This window comes from Macrotis lagotis, chromosome X, assembly GCF_037893015.1.
Source record: "Macrotis lagotis isolate mMagLag1 chromosome X, bilby.v1.9.chrom.fasta, whole genome shotgun sequence".
In the NCBI taxonomy this organism is placed as follows: Eukaryota; Metazoa; Chordata; class Mammalia; order Peramelemorphia; family Peramelidae; genus Macrotis; species Macrotis lagotis.
The window spans coordinates 395,329,973-395,337,385 of NC_133666.1; the positions used below are offsets into that span (position 1 = coordinate 395,329,973).

At 41.2% G+C, this 7,413-nt stretch overlaps 2 pseudogenes; both read right to left on the reverse strand.

Moving 5' to 3' along the window:
- Positions 1-1,454: 1,454 nt before the first annotated feature.
- On the reverse strand, positions 1,455-2,505 carry LOC141499770 (DNA-directed RNA polymerases I, II, and III subunit RPABC1 pseudogene; annotated as a pseudogene).
- Positions 2,506-4,937: 2,432 nt separating this feature from the next.
- LOC141499181 (ribose-5-phosphate isomerase pseudogene) lies at positions 4,938-6,708 on the reverse strand (annotated as a pseudogene).
- Between the last annotated feature and the right edge of the window lie 705 nt (positions 6,709-7,413).

Below are 7,413 nucleotides of genomic sequence, written 5' to 3' on the forward strand. Positions count from 1 at the left end.
TGACAGCCTCCTTGAGTGTATCCCATAGGTTTTGGTATGTTGTTTCATTATTGTCCTTTAATTAATCTTTCTATAATTTGTTGCTTGTTAAACTCATTCTTTGAAATGAGGTTATTTAGTTTATTTAATTAGTTCTGGGTCTATATCACCCTGGCTCATATGATTTTTATTGTATTTAGATCTGAGAAAGATGTATTCACTATTTCTGCTTTTCTGCAATTGAATAGTAGGTTTTGATATCCTAGTACATGGTCAATTTTGTGTAAGTGCCATATATTGGAGAAGAAAGTATATTCCTTTCTATCCCCATTCAATTGCCTCTATAGGTCTATCATATCTAGGTTTTCTAACAATGTCTTTACATCCTTAACATCTTTCTTGTTTATTTTATTATTCAATTTATCTAAATCTGAGAGCGGGAGGTTGAGGTCTCCCACTAGTAGAGTTTTGCTGTCTGTGTCTTTGTGTGGCTCTTTCAACTTCTCCTCTAAGAATTTGGATGCTGTCCCATTGGATGCATACATATTTAGTATTGAAATTACTTTATTGTCTATGGTCTCTTTTAGGAGCATATAGTTTCCTTCCTTATCTCTTATAATGCTATCTATTTTTGCAGGTGCTTTGTATGAGATTAGGATTGCTACTCCAGCTTTTTTTCACTTCAGCTGAAGCAAAATATATTTTGCTCCAAAGTTTTACCTTAACTCTATATGTATCTCTACTTCAACTGAGTTTCCTGTAAACAGCATATTGCAGGATTCTGGTTTTTTTTTTTCAATTAAACTGTTTATTAAATGCATGTCACAGACAAAGCACTGTACTAGGCACTTGGGGATACAAAGATGAATGAGACTTCCTATCCTCCAGGAACTTTGTCTAAAGTGGGGGGATATGACACACATTAATAAGTATAATACAAAGTACTAGGAAAAGAGGGTGGGAACTTTCACAGGAAAAAAAATGTTTGCACAGTTCTTTTAAGGTTTGCAAAGTACTTTTTATATCCATTTCATTATCACAAAAACCCTTTAATAGGTACTGCCATTTAACAAAGGAAAGATACTAAAGGCTTAGTGAGATTTCACTCTTTTTTCATTCCAAGTCCAGCACTGTTTCCATATAACACATTTTTTTGCTTTTGTGGAAAAATGGGGTTAAGTGACTTGTACAAGGTCATACAGCTAGTAAATATCAAGTGACTGAGGCTGGATTGAACTCATGTTCTGCCAGAGCTGGTGCACATATTACATTACTCTTTTTACCATGGATAAACTTCATGGAAGACATGCACCCTCTCATCCCCCCCTCCAAAGAAAAGGATGACAAGGATGTTCCAGATCTTACATAAAAACTCTAAAAGGCATTCTTTCAGTGCAGAATAAACATTACTGAGTCATTGCACAAAAAGAAATGACATGAAAGGTAAAAAATGAGTTGATTGCCATTTATCCTAGAGATACCCAAGAATTGCCAATGACTTTAGGCAGGAAAGATAGCATGATCAGACCTGTATATTAGATTATTTGACAGCTCTGCAAATGGTGGCTTAGAGATCAAGACACAAGATCCATGATTTATGTTTTATTTTGTGACCTATTATCCTCTTCACCATTCCTGGCCAAAAAAATCGAAGGCCAATTCTCTGTCTTCAATTTCAGTCCTGTTGAACCAATGAGAGGGAAAAACTCATGCTTTCTTCCTTGGGTTAAGCAGCACACACAACAATCCACAAGTAGATACAAATAGGTGGCGTAGAAGTCAGCCCTTCTCTCAGGTCAATCTGCCTTGCAGGACGATACAGAAGTCAGGTGAACAGACCTCCAGGGATGTTCTCAGGGAGTCAGCAGTTATTGCACTAGCCAGTAAGTGATATATCTGCTTGCAGTCTCACTGGGTCTAATGATCTTCACTACCTGCCCTCCCTTTATTCCAAAGTAACGTGCTATTGGGTCTCCGGCCTGGATTCTAGGAAGTTGGTTTTCCCGAAGCTTATATCTTGCCAGCAGCTCAGTTACTTCTTTTGTCATAACAACGTGCTCTGGAACCAGCTCATGTTCAGTGATATTGATGAGCAGCTCCTGCTGTAGAAATTGTTCCAGAATATACTTGGGAGCCATGTCAACCAGGGGCTGCTTAGCAGAGGGTGTCATGCCTTGTTGCACCATGATGAGGGCCCTGGTGATGTTCAACTCCTGCATCCACTGGCAGTACATCTTTATGGTCTTGATTCCAACCTTTGGTTCCTCTGGGAAGAAGACAAACATTTGGTCTGTGGGGTCATCATTGTGGGCCACCAATACAGTAAGATCAGTGCATCGTGGTCATCCTTCACTGGGCTTATCGCCAAACTGAGCTTTGAACTCTTCCAAAGTTTGATCTAATTCATCCTGGGTCACCAAATAACCCTGATCATGACACAACTGTATGATGGTCTTGTGGATTTTCCACAGTCGATACGTCTCCTCTTTGTCATCCATGGCACCTTCTGGTCGCCCGCAGAAGCCACTAAACCCTCTCGATCTCTCCCGCAAGACGTGCTCCTCAGCGAGGACCCTGAAGGAGGTAGGATTCTGGTTTTTAATCCACTTTGCTATCCACTTAAGTTTTAAGGGAGAGTTCATCCCATTCACATTCAAACTTATAATTACTAACTCTTTATTGCCCTCCATGCTATCTTCCTTCTGTTTGCATTTCCCCCCTTTTTCCCATTTATTCATATTACTCAGCGTTATTTTTGAATACTGCCACCTTCAGTGTGTTTGTCCTCTTATATGACCCCCCTCCCATTTCGTTCCCCTTTCCCTTTTTCCATTCTTCCCTTTATTCTTCCTTTTAATGCTTGAAAGGCAAGATAAGTTTTTTAACTTAACTAAGTGTGTCTAAGTTAACTTTAAGCCATGTCTGATGAGAGGAAGTTTCAGGTGGTTCTCACCTCCTCCATTTTTCCCCTCAATTACAATAGGTCTTTTGTACCTCTTGATGTAATGAGATTTACCCCATTCAGTCTCCCTCCAACCTCCCTTCTCCTTACTGCCCCCCTTGCCTTTTAAGGAGTTATTGTTTTTATATCATTCTACCTAAATCACAGAAAAGTTTTGAGTGTCCATCACTTCTGGCTATGTATATTCTCTCTAATAGATTTACAATTCTCAAGAGTTATGAGAGGTATAAAGTCAGTTTAATCTTATTTGATAGCAGTTTTATTTCTAATTTTTCATGTGTTTCTTGAGCCTCCTGTTTGATGTGCAAATTTTCTATTTATCTCTGGTATTTTCATCATGTCATCTTGGAAGTCTCCCATTTCATTAAATGTCTGTCTTTTTCCCTGGAAGCAAAGGCTCAGCTTTGCTGGTAGTATATTCTTGGGTGCATTTTGAGCTTGCATGCTCTTTGGAATATTTCATTCCAGGGCCTCCGATCCCTTAATGTTGCTGCAACCAGGTCCTGTGTAAACCTTACTGTGGCTCTTTGGTGTTTACATTTTTTTATTTCTGGCTGCTTGTAAGATTTTTTCTTTTATCTGATATTTCTGGGATTTGGTCACAACATTCCTAGGTGTTTCCATTTTAGGATCTCTTTCCAGAGTGTATCGATATATTCTTTTTTTTTTTTTGCAAGGCAATGGGGTTAAGTGGCACAGCTAGGTCATTATTAAGTATCTGAGGCCGGATTTGAACTCAGGTACTCCTGACTCCAAGGCCAGTGCTCTATCCACTGCGCCACCTAGCCGCCCCTACGATGTATTCTTTCAATAACTATTTTGCCCTCTGGTTCCATGATATTGGGGCAATTTTCCATCACTAAATCCTGTAATATTAAGTCCAGGTTATTTTTCTCTTCAATCTTTTCAGTAAGACCGATAATTCTCAGGTTCTCCCATCTTGATCTGTTCTTGACATCAATGGTTTTGCTGATGAGGTATTTTACATTTTTTTTGTTTTTTTCCATTTTTTAGTTTTGTTTAACACAATCTTTTTGTCTCTTGAAGTCATTAGTTTCTGCCAATTCCATTGTCTTTTTTTAGAAGATTTTTCTTTATTTATCTTTTGCAACTCCTTTTCCAGATGGTCAATTCTATTTTTGAAGGATGTTTCTATTTGCCCAAGCATAGTTTTGACAGAATGATTTTCTTTCTTTTTTTTGGCATGGAGTTGTTTTATTTCAATACACACAGAATGCAAAAGGAGACATCTGATGCCCAACTGTGCAAGTGACAGACCCTAGGGGAGAAAGGCAAAGAGAATCCAAAAAAGGTCAACAACAAAAACAAACCCTCCTGAAGAGAGGTCTCTCCCAGCAGCACTAAGGATGTACTGGTAAGGTCCTCTCTGGCAGGGAGACTGAGGGTCATGGGCTTCCCTGTTTGGGTGAATGGCCTGACCTTGGCTGAGGAGGGCTGGGGCTCATCAAGGTCACTATCACGGGCATTGCTCAGCTCACACACACACTCTAGGCCTAAATGTGTGACTATTGTGAGCTATGAAAATGTAAACTCAAAAATAAACCAACAAATCAAGAACAAAGGCATAAAGATCATCAATGGCTCCTGTAAGGCATCAGGGAGCTGTTGGTTCAGCCCTTAACAAACTGGGCTAGCACAGTGGCTGACATTTTGAGATTCCCCAGAAAAACCAAACACTCAGAATAATAATATGAAACCAGTAGCTTCAAGTCAAGGACTCAAAAAAAACCTGTCTTTTTTTTAGTAGTATTTCATATAAAACATGAAATCAAGTTTTTTTACTTCTTTTAAAAAAGTGAGTATTTTTAGATAGAAAAAAAAATATATATGCTTCTCTATTTCTTTAAAAAAAAGACAGGTGCATTCAATAGTATTTCAGGAGTCCCCCTCCATGCACTGACCGGCCATCTTGGGGCAAGTACATTAAGGCAAAGACTCTTAGGCTTCTCTGCCTCGACGACCAGTGCAGCCTAGGTCAGTGACACAGCCTCTCCCTCATGATGACCAAGCCATCTTCCATGCCAAAGTAGACTCTTTCAGCCATGTTAATAAAGAGACCTGTGTCCATAACACTTGGTATCATTTTGATGGCCGTGTTCACTTCACTCCATTTGTGGACTCATTAAAACTTCCAATCCAGCAGAAAGTTGCCATTATCTGTCACCACAGGACCTACCTTGCACTCAGCCATTCGTAGCTCAGCCACTCTGCTGAACCTCCGGGACAGGGCCCTGGACACGGGGATGTAGGCCATGGGGATGACTTCAATGGGAAAGCCCTTCACCCAGTGGTCGCCAAGGTTTTTTGAATCCTTCCTATAATCAGCAATAACAATGAAACATTTGGCATAGCCAGCTACAATCTTCTCCTGAGTCAGACAGCCTCCACCACCTTTCATGAGATTGAGGTCAGTATCTACTTCATCAGCACCATCAATAGCAAGATCAAGCTCTGGGTGTCAGTCCAGGTCACTTAGGGCTAAGCCATTCTGAAGAATTAGCTGCCGGGCCTGAAAGGACATAGGAATACAGACAATTTTCAGGTTTTCTTGTTTCACTCTTTCAGCTATCCTCTGTACAGCTTGGACAATGGTGGATCCACTGCCAATGCCCAGCACTTGGTTATTCCTCACGTGGTTCTCCACAGCTGTGCGGCCCATCAGCTGCTTGGCCTCCTCCGTCCTGGACATGGCAGGCACTGGGCTGGGGCCAGGGCCAGGGCAGGGGTGGGACAGCTCTGCCTGTGGCCAAGGTCTGGCACTGGGGCGGCAGCTTGTGCAGCTCTCCCACGCACCAGCTGCCCCTGCCCCCTGCCAAGGCCCCCACCCCTGGCCCCGGCCCTCCTGGGCAGCGGGGCCAGGACCTGCCTGTACAGTGTGCTGAGAGGCCCCGGGCCCAGAATGATTTTCTTTCTGCATTTGCCCAATTAAGGATTTGATAGAATCATTTTCTTTTTGCATTTGTCCAATTGAACATCTGAGTTATCATTTTGTATTTCCAATTGTATTTTCCAAGGATTTGTGTTCTTGTTGCAGAACCTTCTTTTTCCAGTTTTTTCCAATTGATTTTTAAATTCCTTCCTTATTTCTTCAAGGAAGTCTTTCTGGGCTGGAGACTAATTCATATTTTCCTCATCAGTGCTAGATCTCTCTGGGTTAGAATCTATATATTTAGAATCTAAGTATTTCTCCATGGGGTCCCCTTCTCTGGCCTTTTTCATCTTTCTGGGATCTTGTATTGGGGGGAGCTGACTCTCAGAGTTTTTCTTTTGAAAATACTAGAGCCTTTGTTCACTTGGCCTAGTAATTCCAAGGGCCAGGCAGTAGGGGGTGCTGGTTGCTTTCTCTGGAGTGTTTGAGGTCCTCAGCACCAGGGTCTGATTTTACCTTAAATATTGGGTTGGGCCCTGGAGGAGGAAGTTAATTTCTTTCAGCTGAGTGAACTCTGTTGCTCTGAGTGGTAGAGGGGTTGTTTATTGTTTGTTCTTGGCAAAGTGCTCCATGTAAATATGGAGCTCAGGTCCATAGCCCAGCTGGTTGTTCTCCAGAAGTGCTCTGAGACTCTGTGCTGGAACTCACCCCTTGGTAGCTCCACCTCCCCACAAGCCCCCTGCCAAAGACTCTGCAGCTAAAGTTGGATCACACACCCACCACTCACCACAGTCTCTGTGACTGAGGCTGGGCCTCTTTCTTCCCCCAGCTGCTGTTCCCAAGCTAATCTTCTGTTCTTGTCTCCAGGTTCACCCATGGTCCCCTGAGACAGACCTTCTGGATAGGTGTTCTTCTCCTAGCTTCTCTTTCAAGGATTTGTTGATCAAATTTCTGTTAAGACATTTCTCTCATGTTATTTTTGAGGAGGAAAGAGGAGCACTTATCACAGTGCCTGTCTTTTCTGCAATATCTGCTGGAAGTCCTCTTTATTTTATTTATATAAGCATTTAGAGATATAAAGTTTCTCCTCAAAAAAATTTGACTACATCCCATAAATTTTGGTATGATATCAATTATTATCATTTTATGGCTTATAATTATTGATTATTTCTATGATTTCTTGTTTGTTCCAATCATTATATAAAATTAAGCTATTTAGTTTCCATTTAGTTTTGTTTTCTCTTTCTGTGACCCTTTGTGAGGGGCAAAAGTGCTGAATTTTCAAAAACATAGTGCTAAATTAGTCTAAGTCATAGGCTTCAATTTCTATTTCTCCAAAATCAGGTGAGCATGAGAACCTGGATCTCTGGCTAGAAAAATTATGTCACCCTAACCTTATAAGATGAAAACAAAGACAGACCCTCCTGGGAAAGCTTAGGTACACCTCCCTTTTCTTCAGCCATCAAGTTTGAACTACTGTTGTAAGGGTTGGCAGAAAAGAGGAGAGGGAATGGGTTGTGGTTTTTGTGGGTTTTTTAACCCTGCTTCACCTTCTGTAATTTGGCTTTTCCTACTCTCTCTC